The sequence below is a fragment of the Lepidochelys kempii genome, chromosome 13, assembly GCF_965140285.1.
Source record: "Lepidochelys kempii isolate rLepKem1 chromosome 13, rLepKem1.hap1, whole genome shotgun sequence".
NCBI lineage: Eukaryota > Metazoa > Chordata > Testudines > Cheloniidae > Lepidochelys > Lepidochelys kempii.
Genome location: NC_136392.1, coordinates 14,689,328 through 14,714,006, shown reverse-complemented (window position 1 = coordinate 14,714,006; position 24,679 = coordinate 14,689,328). Strand labels below are relative to the sequence as shown.

The window sequence follows — 24,679 nt, the reverse complement described above, 5'->3', positions numbered from 1 at the left end:
TTTTCAGCATTCTATTTTCAAAACATCTGCTGATCGTGTAAATGTCTGAGGCCCCAATCTTGCAAAGATTTACATACCTACTTAACTTGGTTTCAGTGGGACTGCTGACAGTGCAAACTTAAGCACATATGTAAATCTCTGTACAGCTGGGGCCATGGTCTATATTGTGAAAGGTATCGGGTGATGTTTGTTAGCATATCAGCTTGTACCATAAATAGATTGGTTGAATATTTTCCATCTAAACTGTTGTTTGATGGGAAACTGGGTTTGCAAGAAACCAAATTTTTCACAAAAAGTGTCTGATTTCTGTGGAAAATTCCAACTTCTTATCAATAAACCCTAACCCTAACCCTAACCCAACCCTGAAAAAAAAATTGTCTGAAACATGAAGTATTTTGGTTCAGAAAAGCCATTGTGGAGCCTCAGAGAAGTTGTAGGTCATGCGCCTCATGTCCCCATCTCTGTGTATCAGGTTTCCCAGCTGGACTAGATTTCCCATGATGCACTGCAGTGGCTCAGCAAGAAGAGATGCTGTGAATTACCAGAGCAGATGTAATGCAGCCAGGAAGCCTCCCCTACAGAGGAGAAGGAGGCATGAAGCACCTGAAGTAAAACTCATATCAGATATTTCTGAACACAAAACCCAAAACCCAAAACCAAACCAGAACAAACCCAGAAAAAATGCCCATTGTGGTGTGAATAGCTGGCCAGTTCTATCATAAATGTTAGTACAATATGCAGATCTGGTACCCTGTATGAAGAATTAAACTTAAAAATTGGGGGAAAATCCATGAATATTTGTATGAATTTTATGCAAATTTACTTTGTCTCTGTTCATGCTACTTCTCCTTTTGGCTTTCTGTAACTATTCTAGAAAATAGTTTGTGGACAGGAATGTTTGTTGAAGGGATAAATTTTCAGAAAATTCTCAGAGAAAGCGAATTGCAAATCCATGATTGTGAGTATATACATTGGAACCTCAGTCTAATGTCATCCAATCAGGGAAAAGGAACCTACCATGCACTCTCTATGTCTAGTCCAAACCGCTTTAGAATTTTGTATAGTGAATACTTGTAGCAAAGTGCTTGTGAGAGTTATCTAAATAAATTATTTGGCAAATAATTTTAAATAACAAATGCATTTGAGAAAAGTGCAAACTGCAGGTAGACACTTATTGAACAGAAAAAGAGGCAAAATTTGTCAGATAACTGATTTATTGCAAATGATTTCCCCCAGCTCTTCCTGCCAATGTAAAAGTAGGTCCTGGTGATTTACCAAAGGTCACTCGGTACCATACTGTGAGCTCCTTACATACATTAGCCAGGAGTTACTTGAACAAGTAGCTCCACTGAAAAAGTGGAAAGAGAAGCAGAGGCTGAGAACATAGGGGGAAAAAGGATGGGGAGAGAAAAATAAATTAATAGATAAAACACATCACTATATATGACACCTACCTGTACCATCCTGGCTTTTTTGAAGGGGCTGCTTTACTCGCAGGCTTCCCTTTAGCTAAAAAGCATGGTTTAGTTTGTTGTTTGTTTTTTATTGAAATCAGCTTTGCAAAAATCCCGCACCATTTTGTTTATACCGTAGAGTTAATATCCAAGATGTTCACAAAACTGCAAACTCCCACAGGTTTGTTCACCCCTAATTTCAATCAACATGGATGCATGCACTTTTCAAATGAGTGATTTTCTTTTTAAAGAATTAAGATCTATGGGACATGAAGCATTAACTTGTACTCAGACCTACCCTTCTTCACATCTACTCATATGTCCCTTCTTTTTTTCCAGTCTTCTCTGTTAGTATTTCTGGTTTGACTTTTCCTGTTCAAGCAGGGCCAAAATTTCAAGAGGCTTCAGTAACTGCACTCAGACTATTTACAGATTCACTAGGTTGCCATATGCAAATGGACATTTAGAGTAATTGTACGCCTTGTTTGCTTAGTAAGTTGTTTGCTTAGGAAACTTTTCTATGGGCAGTCACAGAATTTACCAACACAAAATGGATGCTCTCCAAAATATTTTCAGATGTTTCTTGGTGACTCTACCATCCTTCTTCAATATAGAGATGAAATGTGTACTCATAGATGGTACCATTTGTTCTGCCAACTTGGCCTTTAAATTCACTACTACACTTCTGAACATGCAAGCATGGAGTGCCATGCTGAAAGTCATGAGACCTAGGTTCTATTCCCATTTTGCTGGTGATGTTGGGCGAGTCACCCTAGCTCTGTGCCTCCATTTATGAAATGGGCAAAGTAATAGTCATAGAACCACAGAAATGTAGGGTTGGAAGGAACCCTGAGAGGTTCCTTCCACAGGTAAGGTAAGGTAAGGTACCTTACCTTACATGTGCTGAGGTAAGACCCAGTAAACCTTGCTTATCCCTGACAGGTGTTTGTCCGACCTGTTCTTAAAAAAATCCAATAATGAGAATTTCACAACCTCCTTTGTCACTGTTCATAAAGTGCATTGAGATGTATAACTTAAATGTATTGTTTTGAGGTATATATGAAAGAATTTGGGGATTGGTCCTGCTTTGAGCAGGGGGTTGGACTAGATGACCTCCTGAGGTCCCTTCCAACCCTGATATTCTATGATTCTGTGAATTGTGTGATCTCTGTGTACCTGCTGTTCCTGCAGGTGATAAAACAGGGAGTTATATAGCTAATGTCTTTCATTAGTGCACCTAAATAGTTACATCTGAGATTAGTTAAGAAGGATAGGTTACTGGGCTGGAATTTAGGGGGCTTGTGTTCAATTCCTATCTCTGCTAAGTATCCTCTATACAGCTTTGCGCCCCAGTTCCCCATCTATAAAATAGATACAATACTTCCTTTGTCTGCCTTGTCTATTTAGATTGCAAGCTTTCCAAGATAAGAAGTGTGTTTTAATATTTATAGCACCTAGCACCAGGAGACTCTGGTCTTGACTGGGCTCTCTAGATGTAACAATAATAATAATTAATAAAGTAAGAGCTGGCGTAAAAAAAGGGAGGCTGGGGTCTAAATAATGTGGTAATTAGTATCCACATTTACCTTTTTTTAGCCCAGCTGCATAGTAAATGCACAGTTGAGTGCTTTTCTCCTGAATATTAGCTCCATTGGAACTTTTATTTGTAATCTTAGTGAGCACTCTCCAGTGGTATGATCTGCACACTGAGGTGACTACTTTAAGTTCGCTTTTTTAATTAAGGTTTTGTATTGTAACTAGTCAATGTACATTATTGGGAGAATGAATGCCAATGCCAGTGGTTTTTCTTTCTCTCCTTTATCTTTGTCAATGATTCAAAGACATGATTTATGGTTACTCTCCGTCTTTCAGGATCATCCATCAAGCACTGGTTTCACTACAGGGCTCGAAGTTGTAAATCATGCAGAAAGGCTGTCACTCATCTCATTTAACCCTTTAAGCACAGAGATGGGGCAGGGGGCTGCACTTACCAGAACGAAAACAAGAAATGGCATTAAAACAGCCCATAAAATTGATGAAGTTCAGCTAATCTATACAATTAACTGCTCTGTGTAATACAATAATTATTATGAGGTGCATTAAAATAGTGGGCATGACTCCACCTTCCACATTCATTCTGAGAACCTGGAGAGCCCATAAAATGTCACTTTTTGTTTTCTCTTCTCATCTTCTTTCAGTTTTTTTAATGTCCATTATAGATGTGAAGAGCCGGGTTTCACTTTAGAATCAATCACAGGCTAGTTCTGATTGTGACCTTGCAGCGACTAAAGAATGAGTGCAAAAGCCCATTAGCAGCTGCTATTTTAGGCTTTGTAAATTAACAGTTATTCTGTCTCTCTCTCTCTCTCTCCTGTACTTCTCCTCCCCCTTTCTTCTTCTTCTTCTTTTTTTTTTCTTTTTTGACAGCAAAAAAATGAAATGTGTAAGTGGCATGGGAGCTTCCACACTTAGCCTTGTTTCCCCATCTGGAGGGTCGGTGACAGCTTTAGCCAGTTGGCTGATTGCCTGTTCATATGTCTCCCTGCCAGCCTAGGTCAGAATTCCCAGCTCAGATTAGCTCTCTCTTACCTTTAAGACAAAGCCTGTACCTGGTCTGAGCACAAAGCCAGGAAGACTGGCACTAAATAATGGGGCTTTATGATGAATTATTATTAATAATACTTATTATTATTGTTTATTTAATTTTTTTTAAAGTGTCCAAAATTGGTTATTAATGACAAATATTTGTTTGAGTCTATTTGATCAGATTCTACAGTGACGTGATGACAATTTTTGTTCCTGAATTATGTATAGTTCTGTTTTGCCTAGGCAACTGATACAAACAACGAATATACTTAAGAAAAAGATATATCGGTAAATAAACTGAAAGGTTGTAAAATATGAATGTTCATCGTCCAGGCTGTGATGCTTCTCTTCTTTTTTACATGAACTGGGCTTGAGATGCTATTTAGGAGCTTGGGACTTCTTCTGTTCCAGAAATCTCTGCAGCTTGTCACAGAAACAAATGACACCAGAGGGAACCTTGTCTTACAGTACAATCCTTTTCATGAACCTTAGTCTTCTTAAAATACTCATAATATGAATTTATATCTTGACTTATTAGGAGATCAGATCTTACCCTCTCCCTCGATTAAGTACCTCTCCTCTCTTAACCGGTACTGTTTCCCTTCCCAGCTCAGTATTTAGTATCTAGTCACCTAACTCCAGGTGACTGGGAACTGCAGAGCCCACAGATTAATGTACTCATTCAAAATGATTTATTCTATTTTATTGTGTTGAGTGCAGATAGGGTGCTCTGCTGGTTGGGCATAACAAGTAGGCAATATTGCCTGTTCTGTGCTTTAGCTCTTTGTATAAAGAGCTAATTCCTACTAGAAAGGATCACACCTGCCACTTCTCTGTGAATCTGGTCAATAAAAAGAACTTTGAAAAAAGTTTTTCTGTTTGTATTATAAAGTGTCTGTTATATGAGTGGGAAAATAATTTTGGAGAATAAATGGTTATCCATCTGATGAGGTTAAGAGGAAATATGAAAAGCAACTTTAATTGTCCTTGTATGAGACACATTCTCTTTTCTAAATATTGTCCATCCCATGTATCCATTATACACTAGTGGCTTATTTCATCCCACTGGGACTAAGAATCTCTGCTGTTAAAATATACTGTAAATGAATTACAGGCTGCCATCTCTCCAAGCTCTTAATTAAGACTCTGATATAAAGCCATGGTGTCTAATTACAGCAAGCTGTCATACAGTCACTTTTTAAAAACCTGTGTCCAGATAAGAACTGGAGACATTAGAATTGCTTATTTAATTATAAGTGTACCACACTGGCAGATTTTTGTAAGTCTAGAGGCCAAAATGACTTTTACTGTTGCTCTCAGTGTTCCTACCTTACCGCATAAATTCCACCTCTATTTTCATCTCACCAAACACAATTGCTGTTAGGTCTGTGCAAAATTTGGCAGGCTTACTTTGGCAGATAACTCAAATGTTTTCTTCCATTTTTATCTTCATGTGTGAATCCCAAATCTCAAAGTGAAACTCAGTCAAAACTGCCTGGCCTGCTTCAGCACCAAAACCAGTAGGAAACCCTGAACTTGCAAAATCATTAATCAGCCTGTGGTGCAGTCAGCAATCCATCCCAGGACTGTCCGCTTCAGGCCAAGATTTAGAGAGACCAGGTGTGGTGACACTAGGCAGCACAGTCTGGGAACTAAAGATCACAGTGAGAACACCCAAGTCTTTCTGTGTCCAGCAGCTGCAAAAATACTCATGTTTATTATAACAAAGTCCTGTCTCTTCTCTGCTAAAACCCAGCACACCACATGGTCACTAAAGGTGGGTACTAGGCTTGTCTGAAATCCTCTTGAACTTCAGCAAAGCTTTTGATGAACATCCTCTGAATCTTGAGTGTTTAATGAGCCCTGACACCAGGATAATGTCATGTGGTTTGGTTTTGTTGCAAACATTTCACATCACTCTACCTGCTGGAAGTCCCTGTTCTGGGATTTGCATATGGTAAAAGCTAAACAATAAAAAAAGGAACTAATATGATGAATGATGATGGGTACATTTCCTACAACTGATTAAACACTTTTGCCATTCTCACGGTCTTCCTTCACCCACCTCACATCTTGTCAGAAAGAGAGGTGTGAGTGACTTTGTCATTGACATTAAACAGTTGTGTATACTTCTAGCAACAAAGTGCTATCTGCGGAGTTTGTTTACTTGATCTGTATTTCCAATCACTGCAGAAGGTTTACTAAAGCAGTTCATTACTGATTTATTTATGATGTATTTAGATAGCAAATATGGTTCTGTCAGCAGTTGCTGGCTAAACAGTGTTGACAGACATTAATAGCATATGGTATAGGAATGGAATTATGATCTTTAAAGAATTTTCTGATTCTCAGCATACATGTATAAGTTTTATTTTTCCTATATAGAGAGACAGGGAACTTGCAAACAAGGAAACTGTTTTCTTTTTCTTTTTGTAACCTTTGGGGTTTGGTGGTGGTGACATTAAAATCTTCAGTGCTGTTTAACTGTTCAATTTAATGGAAGACAAATTCTCCCAAAGGTTTAATTTACTCTCGCAAACTGAAATCACGGCATTCTTACCATGGGAAATGGCCTTAATTTTCCCAGCCTTCAGTATACATCAAGCATATAATTCATTTCTCCCCACTCAATACTTCCCTCGTTAGAAAACAAAGTTTTTGATATTTAAATGTTACAGAGTTTAAGTTGAGACACAGATCCTCTCAGACCCGTAAAGTGTATTTGCAGGCATGATTGCCTCTCTTTGACAGCGACAGATTTATACAGGTTTGAACAGAAAAACACTTGAATTTTTGACCTTTAATTGGCTGTTTCCTATAACACCAGCATTTTTATCCAGTGTCAAGGAGCAAAAATTGTTTGCCGAGGAAGGGAAGACAGGTGGTACCTCAGAGGTGAAACTGTCTTTGGTCAGTTGGTATAGTTCAGAGAGTTGGGGTATTTTTAGCTGCTAAAATCATTTTTGGGTGAGGAAGGACTCTGGGGCTTGAGAGGGGAGGGATAGCTCAGTGGTTTGAGCATTGGCTTGCTAAACCCCAGGGTTGTGAGTTCGATCGATCCTTGAGGGGGCCATTTAGGGATCTGGGGCAGAAATTGGGGATTGGCCCTGCTTTGAGCAGGGGGTTGGACTAGATGACCTCCTGAGGTCCCTTCCAACCCTGATATTCTATGATTCTAGGGAAAGGGGAAATGAATGACATGCATAAGGCTATTTCTCAATCACATGTGAACAAACAGGTTGGTTTGTTAATATGGGAAAATATCTGATCACTTTTGTTAGGTTAATGATAATGTAGGAAAAGAAGTTAGAAAGTGCTGTCTAAATTTCAAAATAATAGGTCAAATTCTGTTCTCAGTGAAATGGAATAAATCCAGAGTAACTCTTTGCTAGAGTTACTCTGAATTTACAATGGTGCGCAACTGATCTTGGAATTTTGGACCAGTGCCTCCACTAATAAATGTCAAAGGTCTAAATTATAAGGTAAAGCAAGATAGAGAAACAGAGAGCTAAATAGAACAGGAGCACTTGTGGCACCTTAGAGACTAACAAATTTATTAGAGCATAAGCTTTCATAGGCTACAGCCCACTTCATCGGATGCATAGAATGGAAAATATAGTAAGAAGAAATATAAATACATACAGAGAAGTGGGAAGTTGCCATACAAACTGTGAGACGCTAATTAGTTAAGATGAGCTATTATCAGCAGGAGAAAAAAACTTTTGTAGTGATAATCAAGATGGCCCATTTAGACAGTTGACAAGAAGGTGTGAGGATACTAAACTTTAGGGAAATAGATTCAATATGTGCAATGACCCAGCCACTTCCAGCCTCTATTGAAACCCAAGTTAATGGTATCTAGTTTGCATATTAAATCAAGCTCAGCAGTTTCTCGTTGGAGTCTGTTTCTGAAGCTTTTCTGTTGCAAAATTGCCACCCTTAAATCTTTTACTGAGTGGCCAGAGAGGTTGAAGTGTTCTCCTACCAGTTTTTGACTGTTATGATTCCTAATGTCAGATTTGTGTCCATTTATTCTTTTGCGTAGAGACTGTCCGGTTTAGCCAATGTACATGGCAGAGGGGCATTGCTGGCACATGATGGCATATATCACATTGGTAGATGTGCAGGTGAACGAGCCCCTGATGGTGTGGCTAATGTGATTAGGTCCCACTTGAATAAATATGTGGACAGAGTTGGCATCGGGCTTTGTTGCAAGGATAGGTTCCTGGGTTAGTGTTTTTGTTGTGTGGTGTGTGGTTGCTGGAGAGTATTTGCTTCAGGTTGGGGGGCAGTCTGTAAGCCAGGACTGGTCTGTCTCCCAAGATCTGTGAGAGTGAGGGATCATTTTTCAGGATAGGTTGTAAATCTTTGATGATGCGCTGGAGAGGTTTTGGTTGGGGGCTGAAGGTGACAGCTAGTGGTGTTCTGTTATTTTCTTTGTTGGGCTTGTTCTGTAGTAGGTGACTTCTGGGTACTTTTCTGGCTCTGTCAATCTGTTTTTTCACTTCAGCAGGTGGGTATTGTAGTTTTAAGAATGCTCGATAGAGATCTTGTAGGTGTTTGTCTCTGTCTGACGGTTTGGAGCAAATGAGGTTGTATCTTAGAGCTTGGCTGTAGACAATGATCATGTGGTGTGTCCTGGATGGAAGCTGGAGGCATGTAGGTAAGTATAGCGGTCAGTAGGTTTCCAGTATAAGGTGGTGTTTATGTGACCATCGCTTATTAGCACTGTAGTGTCCAAGAAGTGGATCTCTTGTGTGGACTGGTCCAGGCTGAGGTTGATGGTGGGATGGAAATTGTTGAAATCATGGTGGAATTCCTCAAGGGCTTCTTTTCCATGGGTTCAGATGATGAAGATGTCATCAATGTAGCGCAAGTAGAGTAGGGGCGTTAGGGGACGAGAGCTAAGGAAGCGTTGTTCTAAGTCAGCCATAAAAATGTGAGCATACTGTGGGGCTATGCGGGTTCCCATAGCAGTGCCGCTGACTTGAAGGTATATATTGTCCCCAAATGTGAAATAGTTGTGGGTGAGGACAAAGCCACAAAGGTCAGCCACCAGGTTTGCCATGATATTATCAGGGATACTCTTCTGAGCAAATGCTATGGGCATACAGAATAAAGCTGGTGAACTGGAATTCTGCATTTGCAAAGAAAAGCAAGGGTTTATTGAAGTAACAGATCCATGGCTGAATACAAGAAATAACTGGTGTTTACTAGGCTAGGCAAAACAAAACTGGAGAAAGGGTACTCTTATTGGTAAGAAAGGATGTAGAGAAAGCCAAGGGAAATGAAGTAATGGGCCAAATTATCCCTGGTTAATTCTATTTGTTTCAGAAGTATTGCACCAGAGATGAATTTGGCTTAATGTGAATAGAAAAGTTAAGAAGCAATTAACACACAAAAAATTATTACAGGTGAGACACAAACAAAAGCAAAGTAATTCTCAGGTCAGGACTAGCCTATGGTCCATTCTTGTCTTGACCCATGAGCCCCTGAGCCTTAATAGCCCCTGATGGTTGGTCCAGTGGAGTTGACCCGGCAGTTCACCAGCAGTCAGTAGAAGTCTGTGTCTTTGCAGCCGAGTTTTGGTTACCTTTTCCGATACCATCTCTATAGCAGGGAGTGGTTCCTGTGCTGTCTGTCAGTATGTGGATGTGTGCATTGATTCAATGGGCCTGGGTATGAGCCATATTGTGGCTTGTTAAATTAGAATTCTGGAAACATTTATATTGGACAGAAGAAAGAGCTCTGAGGAAGCCTGGTTGATATGGGATACTTTGCTGAGTTCTTTGGGAGCTCTAGCTCTGGCTACTCTGATGGGCCAGAGACATTAGAGTGGTGGGTAGGGGGAGCAGGTTGGCCAAGAGACACATTTCCTTTAAAGTTTCAGAGTAACAGCCTTGTTAGTCTGTATTTGTAAAAAGAAAAGGAGTACTTGTGGCATCCGATGAAATGATCTGTAGCTCACGAAAGCTTATGCTCAAATAAATTGGTTAGTCTCTAAGGTGCCACAAGTACTCCTTTTCTATTTCCTTTAAGCAAAATTTGTTTTGATGAGAGGACAACAAACTGCAGGTTTTGCTTGGTGCTCTTTTTTTCTGTGAATGTTTTAAGGTGGCTTCTCTTGCTTAAAAGAGATATCGACTGAAAATTTAGTCAATTAAATAAAAATGGGTTAAAAGTTGTTTCAGGTACTACACCTGCCCCTGACTTTTAAAAAATGCTTTCCTCCCCACCGGTTTTGCGTGAAAGACACACACTTATAACAGGTGAAACTGACTACACGGAGGTAATAATAAAATTGATGACATGCAACAGTGCTGTCAAATATACAAAGTAAACAAACTGATAAAAAGAGGTGAAATAATATCCCCCAATCTCTTGTCTATACAGAAAGGACATATCTATAATAGGGAAAATGTGGATTTACCATGTATTAGATATTCCATGCTAGTGAAGAGACGGCAAGCTGTAGCTTTAACATGTTAGCTGGGCAAGAGAAACCAGAGTGAGCCACTAGTTAACACTACAACTTACTTTGTCTGCACTAGGATTTTATCATGTTAGTTAACACATGTTAAAAACACACCTTTTCATTAGTGTAAACATGGCCTGAGATATTTAAAAGGATTGTGCTGTTTGCTTTTGAATGCAGTGGGTTAATCAGAAGTCTGCAGACAGGCTATAATGGAGTGGTGTTGGCCCCTGGTCTGTGAAAAATATGTGTTTTAATTTTATAGCCTCAAAATCAATTTTACTTAGTAAAATTCTGATAGATCTTCTTCACTTAATGAGTCAGCTGGGACAATTTGCAGACCCACTATCCAATGCATTTTCAAAGTTGTGCATGTTTTTAATGGTGTAGCTCCCACTAAAATCAGAAACATGCTTTTAATTCTAGAGGCTGCATTTGTAGCATTTCCATTATGTAGCTCCAAATACAGTATGGCAATTATTTTGGAATAAATCATTTGATTGTGGATGGAAAAGTAGGATTTTTCTGAATGGCTGGGCCTGAGGCTTACTGATGTGAAGTTCAACCTCAGACTAAACTGCAAAGTGGGTGTAAATGTAATGTACAAAATCTGGCCCAATGTCTTATCCTCTGAAATGCTCTCTGGCCATGTTTTCTATCAGAACTTTCAGAATTTAGATTGGTGCTTGTTATAGATTCATCTTTGAATCGCCTGATATGATGGGAATTTCAATTTCCTCTGCTAATTCCAACAAGGTTTCATAGGCAAAAGATTCTTCACAGACTTGCTTAATTTCACCCAGTAGGTTACAGGCCCTTTCTGTGTTTAAGGAAACCCTCTTGATTTGATTTCTGCACTGCAGGTTGCTTACTTTGATTTATCTTCTGTTGTTTGTAGTTTCACTGATCACTTTCTTATTACTTTTACACTTCCATCCATTTCAGTTTGTGCTCCTTTTTGAGTGATTTCTTATACCGCCCCTGCCACCTGCTCCAACCTGATGAATTGTCTGCTCAAATTGTTGATCTTGACCTGGCATTGTCTCTTCCACGGGATATAAATGATGCCACACAGATGTATAATGATGCCTTAATAAACATCCCAGGTATGCTTGCTCCTCTGCAGAAGTGCAGCGTTTGAAATTCAGAGTCACAATTGCATGCTGTTGAATGGAAGGCAATGAAATGGAAGGTTCAGAGATTGAAACCGGGCTGGAGAAGCTCTGCTTTCGATGTTTGAAAATTCATAGGAATCTTCTTTCCCAAGCTCCAGCTTCCATTCCATTCCATTTTATTTTATTTTATTTTTTTAAGATCACAAAGAACAGCACAGGAAATCTCGTAATTCTTTTCCTTTATAAACTCTAAACAGCTTGTTTATATTTCGGTTTGTCTACTGGCCCCACAGTGGTAATAGATGGATTTAGTCTTTCAGAAGCTCTGCAGTTATTTGGTGGAGGTGAGATGCCCTCTGCTGCTTTACTTTTCCATGTCTAAAGTCCCAGTACGCTCTTGAATGTTTCAGGATTAGCTAAAGTCTGAGGGATATTGAACTGGGTTTATACAGATACTATTTTGTCTCAATGTTGGATTGTAAAGAAAATAATTATGCACTTTCATCCAGTATTTTAGAGTCTGGATTTTTGACCCATTGTCCCTCTTTGTGGATTCCTGCAAGCCTTAGCTCCAGTTATTATGACTGAAATACATAGCATCTTTGCACTCAGCAATGTTCTATCATCCCCAACCCAGCACTAGTTATGTGATGATACCTGTACTGAGGAAGTTGTCTCTGTCATTGAATGACCTTTCTGATTATTGGATTTTTTCCCATAATTCATATTTGTTGTTTCTTGCTGAGATGCAGGAAAAAGCAGAGCCTCTGTGGCTGCAGTCTCTTGTTTTTTTATGGTGCCCCATATGATGAATTTCAGTGCCCAGTTTAGGACAGGACAGGAGCACAACTCTGGGATGGCCTGTGAGTCAGATTTGTCATGACATTTGTCTTGACCCCTTGGCTCTAAATCCCTCCTTCACGCATTTCAAAGGACACAGCCCACTATTTTTACTTCAATAATTGTTCACTTTTCCCTTTGAAATTCCCATTATTTCTAAAAATATTGTAGATACTTGGAAACCATATCTATTTCCCCTTCCAGCTTTCCCATTTGGCAAGGGTCCATTTGTTTTGCCTGCGTTTCTTATGAAGCAAAATCAATAATATGAATCCTAGCATTGCTAATTATTACTATTACTATTACTAATACGCTCCGTGCTGGCCTTCATGTTTGCTGGCAGAAAGTAACACAACCCAGGGGATCATGCCAGGGTCTGTGGAAGGAAGAAAATGGCAGCACCTGCAGCTTTGACTTGTGTCTGACCCTGTGGAAAAGACTCATGGGGTTTAGCTCTGGTAAAGAGACAGTAATGGATTATTTCCCCCAAATCTGCAGGCCAGTGTGGTGCAAGATATTGCTGACCACGCTGGCGTTAATATGTATGCATTCCCACTCTCTGCTGTGACTCTCCTCCCCTGCCCCAAGTGCAGAGAGTCCTGGGCCTGCAGCTAACAAGATAGCCCAAGGCAGCTAGATTCCCATTGCAGTCATGCTGCCAGTGGATTACAAGGGGCTCTGGCCGAAATCTGGAAGCACAGACATTCCCAGGGCACTCTGGAAACCATCTTGAGATTCGTGGGTTCCAGAATCCAAAATTGTGGCACTTCTAATGGGGGAGGGGTGAAAACCTACCCCCAAGGAAAGAATAAGTAGGGTAGTCCTCAAGTGTGGAGTTTAGCTTCCCTTTTTCTGCTCTGTTAGGCTATAATTTTCCTCTAGGGTTCAGTACTTATCCCTCCATATTTTTCCTCTGTTTTATTTCTGAATTTATTTATAATATTTTAACAAACACCTTGAACACACTTTTTGGGGGGAGACAAAGGGGGCGAAAGAGTTTTAAGAGGGACCTGATCTTGTACCCATTAAAGAAAGCTTTGACACTGACTTCAGTGAAACTAGGCCTGATTCTGATCACCTTGCTGAGGTGTGACACAGTCTAACTATCCAGTGACTTCCAGGCAATGTAATCTAGATCTCAGGATTTAGACCTATATGAAAGGAGCCTATTTGATAGGCCTGAACCTGCAAGGTGCTGAGCTCTTCTAACATTCACTGACTCCTGTGGGAGGGGAACAAATTCAGAAGCCTGGCAGAGGCAATCATCCCTGTACAGGATTGGGTCCTCTGAGTATTACCTCTATCTTGGAGAGAAAACTGAGTAACAAGTTAACTCTGTGTGTTGGTGGGTAGGTGAGTGTGGGGTAAAATGAATCAAGTGTTTCAGCTCTGTATTAGAACACATGGACACAAAGGGTGGGAAGGCTGTCACTCAGTGATGAAACTTCTTAAAAACATCTTATAGACTCTGTTCTTTTCTATAATACGGATTGAATTCTGACTATTGTATGTGACTCAGGGAATGACATTGTTCATGTATAGACTGTATGTTTTGAGGGAGATGTTTTGACCTTTCTCATCTCTGGCCGGTGTTGCAAAGATGGAGTGATGTAGAACAGAGATTTTGTGACAGAGTAATAATAAGAAAGAATCTGACTGCCAGTTGTTCATTATAGGGACTCTTCTAAATGCCAGCACCTTCTATGTTTGCCTTCAAACAACACGAATACCTAAATCACCATAGTAAACAGAGATAGAAAGAGACAGAAAGGTTAAAAGTGTGCTCATAATCTCTTGCTTTTCTTCCTAAACATGTTTGATAGCAATATTGTTTCTTAAAAACAATATGACCTCATTTGTAAAGCAATATTCATGCTAAACTAGTCAGCTGTTAAATATGCCCAGCACTGTGAATTATGATGAAGCTAAACCAGAATTTCAATTATTTTCTGGACACATTTAAAATTATAATACTTTACCAGGTTAGTGTTATAGTTCATACAAATTACTCACAAAGTATCATATCAATCTCTTGCAACTGCTTATTGCGTACATATCTGAGAAGTCAGTCGAAGTAAGACACTGGCCAGGGCAATGACCTTCATGCTGGCTTAGTGCTTTGATGGCTATGGTTGATTGTTAGATGGCTATGAGTGCATGGATATCTATTTGTCAAAAGTCAGCAGTTGCTGGCTGTAATATTTATTATGAACGAAACAGATTATTTGTTTGGACCACCATTTTCCACAATATGTTCCTGAAAGGAAAATAAAGGAGATACAACATTGGAAGTTCTGTACATTCTTCATCAACATCCCTTTTACACTCAGATCTTGGCATGGCATTACAAGTAAAACTGCACACTTTTATATTATTTGCTGGGTTGATTTAAACAAAACAAAACAAGCATACGCATAAGACAAAGGAATTACATTTTATCAGCTCCCTTCCTTTCTACTTGCATATCTTGTCTAAAAAGATTTTAAAGCTAAATTATCTCAGTCTTGATTCATCCAGCTATGGTTAATCAGCCCAGATTTATGAATATAAATAGTTAATGGTACCGTTTGTTTAAAGCAGATCTCACAGAGGCTGTTACTTAGCTGGCTACCCAAAGCGAAAACCAAAGGGCCCAGTACCCTTCAGACAAATGTAATAACGTATTGATAAAGCCATGTTAGTGTTTTTCTTAAAAAATGGGAACAGTATAATAACAGGTCATAATCATCAAGTTACAGTGAGGAGCTTAAATTTATATAGTACCTAGATGGGTGAGAAGCTTGTGCTTTAGTAAGAACACATATAGACACTCTGCCTTTATCACCACCAAATCATACAGCTGAGCACACATATAGCACTGTAAATTTTCAGAGTGCTGTACAAACATTATCTAATAAATCCTTAGAACATTCATGGGAACTATTCACTCAGTATAATTTCCCCATTTTACAGGTGGAGAAATAGAGACACAGAGAATTTAAGGGGTTGATCCAATGCTGATTGAAGTGATTAGAGACAATGCTGGCAGACTTCAATGAGCATTGGGTCTTGGCCAAGTCTACTCAAGAAGTCAGTAGAACAGCCAAGAATATAACACAGGAGATCTTGCCTTTTAGCCCCATCCTAAGCTAACAATAATTCCTTCCTATCGAAGTCAAAATTACCTCATTTAGCCATGTCACTGTTGCTGAACCCAGGCTACTGCAACTTAAAGTTGAATTATTAATTGTTATTCTAATAAAAGATTTCTGTTCCATAACCTCTATATTAAGGCATTCAGTCAATTAAGGGATGTCCTGAATAGGAACAAACAACACATGTTTAAGTGCTTTCTTGAATCAGGGCCTAAATTCTTTTTTATTCCATTGGGCTCATCACCATTCTTAGCCTATTCAGTCTGCTTTGAACTGGGGGGAAGTGGCCAGACTTTTTAAAAAGTATAATAAAATAATAATTGTTAGCTTTTATATAGTGCTTTACATGTTCAAAGCACTGTACAAACATTAGCTAATGACAAAAATAGCAATTTGCCACAGCAGAGGACCATACCTAAACACTTAAAAAAATGTGTATAGACCGTAAGTACTTTTTTTTTTTACATGCTGAATATAGTAATACATAGGAATTTGATTGTATGGATCTAATTTTAGAGTATAGAGAATGTGCTTTCATATGCAGAAATCTTGACTCTGATCAGGGAAATTGCTGATCTCACACTGGATTATTGGACATAATTTTGCAGGCTTTGGGTTTATCCTTGTAAATATTCTAAAACAGGGTCCAAGTAATTTGAAGTGAGTTGCACTAGATAATATTTATTCTATGTATGAGGCAAACCATGGATTCAGTAAAAATGATTCAAAGTTGTGTTTTTTTTAAAAAAGATCAAAACACCCAAGTGTTATAAACATCACTTTCAGCCACTCTCTATTTGTAATTGAATTTAATATAAATGTATTTCATTAGTGGAGAGCAGTCTTCATGGCCATACAATAGCAAACAAATTCTTCAGAAGCATCTTTAATTATTCATTTGGTTGTACTATATTTTATGTTACTTTTCATAAATGTTAATCTTTATTATTGCCTTACCAGTAAGAAAAAAAAAAAGAAAGAAAAAGAAATACCTGTTATTAAATGACCTATCAGGCTGACATGGATAAATGTTGGTAGCTATTTAATTGTTTCCCATCTGCAGTTTTATACAGTTTCTATCAAACTGAAGGGTAATTTTTTTAGTAGCTGCTTATTTTAAATGTACAAAACCCTTGTGTGTAATTCCATTAGCTGCCCTACAGCATTGCAATCTACAGTTTCCCTGAGGCTGTTGTGAAATATTGATGAAATCCTTGCTTTTGTGGCTTCCTCTGATACACTAAACATTTGTCTGATGTTAGTTGAACTTGAATGGATCTGTTCAGAGCTATATCAGTAGTGACTTCAAAGGCTGCAAGGCTGTTACAGTTTTTTTTTTACAAACTGAAGTTTCAAAGCCTTACCATGTGGTACTTTAAAAAAACAAAGTTCATATCAAATGAACCAAAGTGTTAACAATACACTGGTAGGACTCATTACAATTTCAATTTATATACATATGTATTTTTCTTATTCTGATTGGTAGTTTGTACCGCTTAAAAAAATGTAGATCAGTATTTGAGAGGGAAGATGAAGAACAACAAAAGAAAGGAAGAAAAAAAACTTGATTTGAAAGTTTGATTTAAAATGTGCCGTTGTGTAGTTGCTAATAAAAAACAATAGGTCAGGAGGACAATGGGACAAGTAAAGAAAGGCAATGAAAACCAGAGGTTTCAGCTTTACGATTTTCTAGGTTAAATCTATTTACGTTGCCATATGGATTCATTTACGTTGCCTGGGTATGAGACTCAAATTCATTACAATACTGTCCTTTTTGTCATCTGGGACCTAGCTGCATTTTCCGAAATGGCCTCCAGACTTGCACCCATTATTTTGTGCATACAAATCATAGAGATATGTTACTACCTGATATGCATATCAAAATTGGCCTTGATCCAGCTGTCACTGAAGTCAATGCCAGAACTTCCATGGACTTCAATGGTAACAGGATCAGGCCCATTTATTCATCTTATATCAGCTCCCATATATCAGGAATCTGGTATTTGCACTCACAAATGATTGCGAAGACAAAATTCGGTACTGTCAGAATTTCATGCTTGCTCAGAATTTGCTGGGAGCCACACACATGGAGGAAAATATTGACTCAGGAATGTCAAATACTGTACCATCAGCTGTTTTACAAAAAAAAAATTAGCAAATTCCAGGGCTTTGGAGAACACAAAGTGTTCTTAACCTTGTGTAAATCATTGTATTAATGGCAGATGCCTTCAGCTATGGAAACTGAGGAGCTGACCCTAAGCACAGTTATGTACACTTGTGAAACATAGCTCGTACCTGGAAACTCAGTAAGTCAGAACGATTGATCCCAGAACGGAGTTGGTATGATTTAAATTACTCTTTCTCCTACCCTTTGACAGCTGACTATGTAAACAAGCTTGACCTAGTCCCTAGAGAAAATTATTCAGGAGAGAACTCTATTATGGCTCTGGTCCCTGTTATGGCTATTGGGCTTACTGTTTTAATGGAAAGCACTAGTTCCTCTTCCCTCTCTCTTTTCAGTTTTCCTTTTGTTATAGTTTTCTGTTTTATTGTTGGCTTTGAGGGTTTAAGGGTTTTGTGTCTGGAAACCCAATTCACAGCATACATACTTCTAGCCTATGTGATGGACCCATGACTATGTTCCGTGGAATGCACAGAGGGCATGATCCTGTATTCCTCATCCCGCTGAAAGCCCTAATGAAGTCAACGGGAGCAGCCAGGAATAGGATCCGTACAGTAAACCTTATAACAAAACTTTATTTTTAGAACAGAGAATTAACATCCAAAATTGTTTCATTTCATCACCACGTGCAAATAACAGTTATGCTTCAAGGAAGTTGCCTTGCCATGTTAAAACTCATTCATGGCAAATGCCACTTCAAGAGGGGCTGGCTCGCTATACTACAAAGTCCTTCTGATCTGCAATGTTTGGAAGTTATACCATCTGCTTCTTCCCAGGTGTGGACCTTGTGATATGGACCTTGTGGAGTTTCCTGGGTCCTCTGTCCCCATCCTGTTGCTTTTATCCTGTGAGGTGATATGGCTTTCAACTTGACTAGATTATGACTATATTTGAATGTAAGGGGCTGAGAACAAGTTCCTCCCACAATCCACAGTGTTGCTGTAGGGATTCAGGGATATCTCTGAGGCTGGCTCTGTAATAGTGGGAATGTCTTGTCTGTCCTGCTGCTCTGGCTGAACTCAGAGTAGAATTTGGCCCTCAATAAACAATTATGAGATGACCAGAAAATGCTATTTACATGCTTTTTGTGGTTCTCAGCCACGGTGTGACCTGCTGTAGATTCCTGGAGAAGGCAGAACTTCCAAGCAACAGTAAATTGTGTGTGAGATAACAATACAATTTCCATGTGCTGGGGACAGAGGAAAGTTATTGGATGGAATGAAATTGTCCAAATGAAAGTGGAATATTAAGAAAAATCTCCTATTTGTGACTGTGAGGGCTGTTAGACTATGAAATTGCATCACAAGAGAGGGGGTAGAAACTCCATCACTGAGCCATTTAAATCTGAGTTGGGAACCACTGGTAAATATTGTTTATGGGAAATTTGCTAACAATTCCCACATGTCCAGCATTGTTTGCTGGTCCCTCAGGGCAGAGCCAGTCCATTCAGTATTTCCTCAAGATTCTGAGAACATGTAAAACGTCTCCACGGGATTCTAGAGTAAAAGACCATAGGAAACAATCTTGCACTATCAAGGGGGTTCAACTAGATAACTTTGGAGGTTTTTTCCCTTTCCAATTCTTATGGTTCTGTTACAGGCAAAGCGCTATCACTCCCCTTACGAAAAAGTGTTAAAGACTTACTAGAGAAAGGTTATCATCCTATATGTTTTCTGATCAGACTATGACATTTAATAAAAAGTTATATGCCCCTGCTATAGAATTGTGTATGATCATCTAAACAAACCCCCCAAAACTGTATCACTCCCTATCAGAGCACAAATTCCATACACTTTGAGTTATTTCTATAGAACATGATTACATTTCTATAGAACCCCATTGGTTTCAATCCTATTAAATTCCAAAAGGCTTTTACTGCGGGGTCTATCCAGTAGAGTAAGGATGGGGTTTTCTGCCAGTGCCAATTTATCTTTTCAGTTGTTTTGCACACTGGGATGAATCTGCAGCCATGAACTTAGAAAAAGAGCCAGGTTAGGATTTGTCTTTGGAAAGCTAATGTAGTTAGACATTTTTGAGAAAAAGCAATGAGAAGTGGTCATTATCCATTATCTGCATGAAATAGTTCAGAGAAAGAAACTGCTGTTGCCAAAATGAAAAGATGTTTGAGTTCAAGCCAGACAAGAAGGAAACAAGATCACCTTATAGAACTGTGAGATCTCTGTACTAATGATGTTATTTCAAGTGAAATTGGAATATATGTATGAAAAAGTACAGATGGTGTATGGGTTTTAGGTGGATTAACAACATTGTTCTGGACAATGATTCACTGTCCCTTTTCTTGGCAAAAAATAAATTTTCCAGTCTTGGAAAGAAATGTGTATATATTTTAAGAAATGTTTCTGTATGTGGAAAAAGAGAGCAAATTTGATTGAAAATAGCATCCTCTGGTAGAAAAATTAACAGTAAAAATGCAGTATCATTTAAATATGTATATATGTTCAACCCCTACTGGTCCAAGTTTAGAGGTGATACATATAATGTGATACAAGTTACATGTTAGTGAGTGGGTGTAAGGGATTTAAATTCAACAGAATTAACTAAGTGTAAATCTGGCCCAGTGTTGGCTGTACTATAAGGGTCAAAGTTTCAAGATAGTTGTATGTGGGTTTTTGAGGCCACAACAATGCACGTTACTTTTTGCAGGTGCCCTAACAGTGCCCGTTTCTGTAATATTGGTCCTTTTTATGATGCTAGCATCTACACTGAGAGTGGCTATATGACACTACATGTGGAGTATATTTGTTGACCTTAAGAGTATAAGTTTGTAAACAGAGAAGGATAAACCTGTTTAGACAGACAGCCTTGCACAAATCTTCACCCAAAGGTCAAAGTAAACCCTAACCATTTTATTTTATTTGGAGAATCAAAAAGCGCATTTTTCTTTCTTTCCTCTTTCTCTCCCCACCCCTCATGCTTTTCATGGTTTTCACAAAGCCTCTGCACTTCCAGGGTCCAGCCAGAAGTGCAAGTGCCTAAATGAAACTAGACTGAGGGCTTGTCTAAATGGGAAAATTATTCCATTTAATCTATGCCAGTATAACTCCCCCATGTGGACACTCTGTTCTGGAATAAAAGTGCCTTTATTCTGGAATAATTACTCTGCTTCCAAAGAAATACAATAGGTCTAAAAAAACCCCAAAACAAACAAAACACAGTGCTGTTTTCTATACCCCTTCTAGCCACGCTGCTTTAGTTACTATGAATCCAACTGTATAGGATTCAAATGGAGAAGAAAAATTAGAGTAATAAAAGTTTAGAAATTTCTCACAATTCCCTAAAACACTGTTTCTACCCATAACAATGTCATAATTTTTAAGATCCAACATTGTGGGATCTACCAGGACTAAAAGCAAATGCTACATTTCCACTTGGGAAGCCCAGAGTCACCTCCATCCATAATTATAACATTTCTGGTTTTACTCTGGGCTGCAAGATAGTGGATTTTAACCCTGCAGTAATTCAGGATTGTATATTGCCCATTTTACACCTTTGATGTGACTAATTTAACTTTGGGGCTGGTTTAATTATGGTGGAGTAATTTCACAGCTGGGAAGGAAGAAGAAATGTTTATCTAACAGGCAGATAAAGGGCAGCTGGTTGAACTTCTCAGAAGTTTAGAATATTAGAATAAATCCACAGGAAAAAAGAATAGCGAGAAGACTGAAGGTGAAGCCAGCAACAGTCCCTGGTAAATACAGTTTATCACATGGTTCTGCAATTTACTACACGGATATCATCACTATGTGTGTGAGAGTAAAATAATTGTGTGTGAATGTGTTTAGTAGTGAAATTCACTTAAGTAAATATGGTAGAAAGTCTAAAGCATTGTGACTGTTGCTCCTGTTAAATAAGCATTTAAATGAATTAATCTGCTTTGTATCAGTTTATACAAAGCTTTACATATGGTGAAACCTTACTAAAATAATCACTGGTAGATGGATACATGCATTCATTATACACCCAGGCTGCCTGCATTCAAGAGGCCTTCACTACACAAAATGCCCACAGCAAATCATTTAAGCAAAGTGAATGGTTTTAAATGTCTGATATTAAGCTGTGTTTTTAAAGCTGCCCAGAATCCTTAACCATTATTAAAAATGGACTTGACTGATGCTTTTGTGAATTTTTGATGGTGCCTTCTCATAAGTTACTATATTGTTTTCATTAGATTGTCAGTGTATTATGCAGACAAACAAACAAAGGAAAAGGAAAAAAGCGGACTTCTGAGCACGTGTTATTCTTCTGTAAAGGTTATAGTAAACATGTCAATGCCTAATTAAGCAGCAAATTTTATCTGTATGGGGGGGAGGAGGAAGGTGCAACTGTCTGATGGTTTTGCTTCTCCTAGTAAATCTATTTAGAAGGACAGAGAATATTGTGAAAGAAAGAGTACAGTACTTACCTTCCAAAGAAAAAATTCCCTTTTTCATGAAAAATGGGCTTAATGGTATTCAACTAGTTCATATAAAAACAGGGAATCAACTCAACTCCACCCTGGAACCGTGAACTCAGTGGCTAAGTGCTTTTCTTCTGATTCTTGCACTCACGTCCCTCTTTATTTTTGTTTTGCTCATTACAGTATGCATGGCACTGTGATGCATGTTGGCAGGAGTCCAATGTTGCTACCTAAACTATATGGTATCTCTGACACCAGAAGAACAATGTCAGCCCTGCTCATCAGTTCATGCTGTTTGATTAACAAGGTTACTATTCATAATATGTAGTAGCGCTCACCTTCCTGCACACACTCATAAGGGAGGTCATGGTGAACATCATCTAGTTACTAGAGCTAGGAGTTGGAACACCTGAATTCGAGTCCCAGATCTGCGTTTGACTTGCTGCCTGTCCCTGAACAAGTCAATTAACCTGCCTGTGCCTCAGTTTACCCATCTACAAATGGGGTCATAATATATTCTGATCCACACAGAGACATTGAGAGGCTTATTTGTTTAATGTTTGACAAGCATTTTGTAATCCTTAGTTGAAGGATTCACATGCACAGTATTATCATTATGATATTTAGTATTGTTGTTTTATCACATTATACATGGCACACATTCATTCATTCATAGTTACTGCTGTTAGCTTTACCGCCATTTGAGAAGCTCTCTGGTGTCACATCCCCATGCAACAATCAGCCAAAGAGAGCTAGAAGAATGATGTAATCAGTATTCTTCCTCGAATTCAGCGAATAATGTGCAACGCAGAATGTCTCCAATGAATTTAGCCTGTCTTTATATTCATGGAATATCCACAAGTAGATCATAGCTGCCTCTAACTTACTTGTAATTCAGGTTTATTCAGCAACCTGTTTTTTAATATTTTTCCTCTATGGGTTGATTGCAAACATTTCTTTGTTACTGTAAGATATTCAGCGTGTGATTCTGAATCTCATCTGTGTTGTTCAACTTTGATTGGTAGAGCAGGTTGAAAAACTGAATTAAATTGAAATTTCTGAAAATTAGTTTACAGAAAGTTTTGTCTATATTTTTGTCAACATTTTGAATGTTTCCAAATTTTCTGACTAGCTCTATTGATTGATCAACGTGGTATCATTTATGCAGTAATGCCACTGTCATGGGTGAGGGCCCCCTAAAAGTCATGAGATTAGTTTAAAAGTCACGGGATTTTTAACATAAAATAAATATTGGCTTTTTTCATTTGCCTTTTGTTTTTTGAGCCTTTAAGAATCATGTTTGTCAAGCTTTTCTCAGCCATCATGAAGGCTAAATCTTTTTTTTTTAAATAGAGCTTTGATTATTACATAATCACATGATTCCTTCAGTTGGTCGCTAAGAGAAACACTAAATATCACAATGAAATCATTCCAGTTGGCAACATTGTTTGTGTTTCCCGATTGAATGAGCAGAGAAGTGTGTTATGCATGAAGGCTTGTGCCTGTGATTTTAAAAATTGGTTTCCATGAATGTTTGTATCAGTAAAAGTTGATTATTTGAATATCTACTTACAGGGCAAACAACAGGGGTCGGAGTACTGCCAAAGCAGATTAATTAAAAATTTAGGGTGGCTATTAATAGGAAAATGTTTGAAGTACTCCTTTCCTCTTAGATTCCTTTCCCATTGAAGTCCAAAGATGAAATCCTGGCATTGTTGAGTCAAGGGGAGTTTTGCGATTGACTTCAGTGGGGCCGGGGTTTCATCCTAAGCCTGATTCTCCTTTCCCATGTATCAATTTCATACCAGTTTAGTTCCATTTACTTCAGTGGAATTAGTCCTGATTTAGTGCCACCAGAAATTCCTTAATTAATTTTAAAATTTGTAGCTCTACCAATATCAAGTTTATCTTATTAATTAAAATAGTTCATTTGTCAAATAAAACCACTCTGGATTTGCTTTACTTTTTTTAGTTTTATAGTTAATATCGGTCTGTCTCAGCCATATCCTTCCATAGCTTCTTAGGCTTCTGCCCTAGAATATTTCTTTTATCAAACTATAATTTGCATTGATGGAATACAGTGCATTTACAAACAGAGGTTTCAGTTGAACCTATTAATTGTTTCAAGTGTAGTAGTTTGTAATATCAATTATTTGCACACATTCAGAAATGCTTTTTTAAGGTGATCAAATGGTAAAAGATTTCTGTTCCTAGATAATTCTATGAACCAGGAATATTAGAGCAGTTATTTTTCTTCTATTCCTTGCCAATTCTCTCTTTCTCTCTCTCTCTCTCTTCTTTTCCTTGAGTCTAATAACAAAGTCATAAAAATGAGACTTTTAGTATGAACTTAAAGTTCTCACATATGAATTTTTCAACTGTCCCATTAGAGGACAGTTAGAATTATACTCCCATGACAGGAAAATTATTAACTCAGAATCTCTGGCAGTTATAAAGAATTACGATCATCCAAAAA

The 24,679-nt window shown here is 38.3% G+C and overlaps 1 protein-coding gene across 1 annotated transcript in view; it reads left to right on the top strand.

Moving 5' to 3' along the window:
• Positions 1–24,679, top strand: part of TSHZ2 (teashirt zinc finger homeobox 2) — a 259,346-nt gene that overhangs the window by 129,164 nt on the left and 105,503 nt on the right. The window lies entirely within an intron of this gene.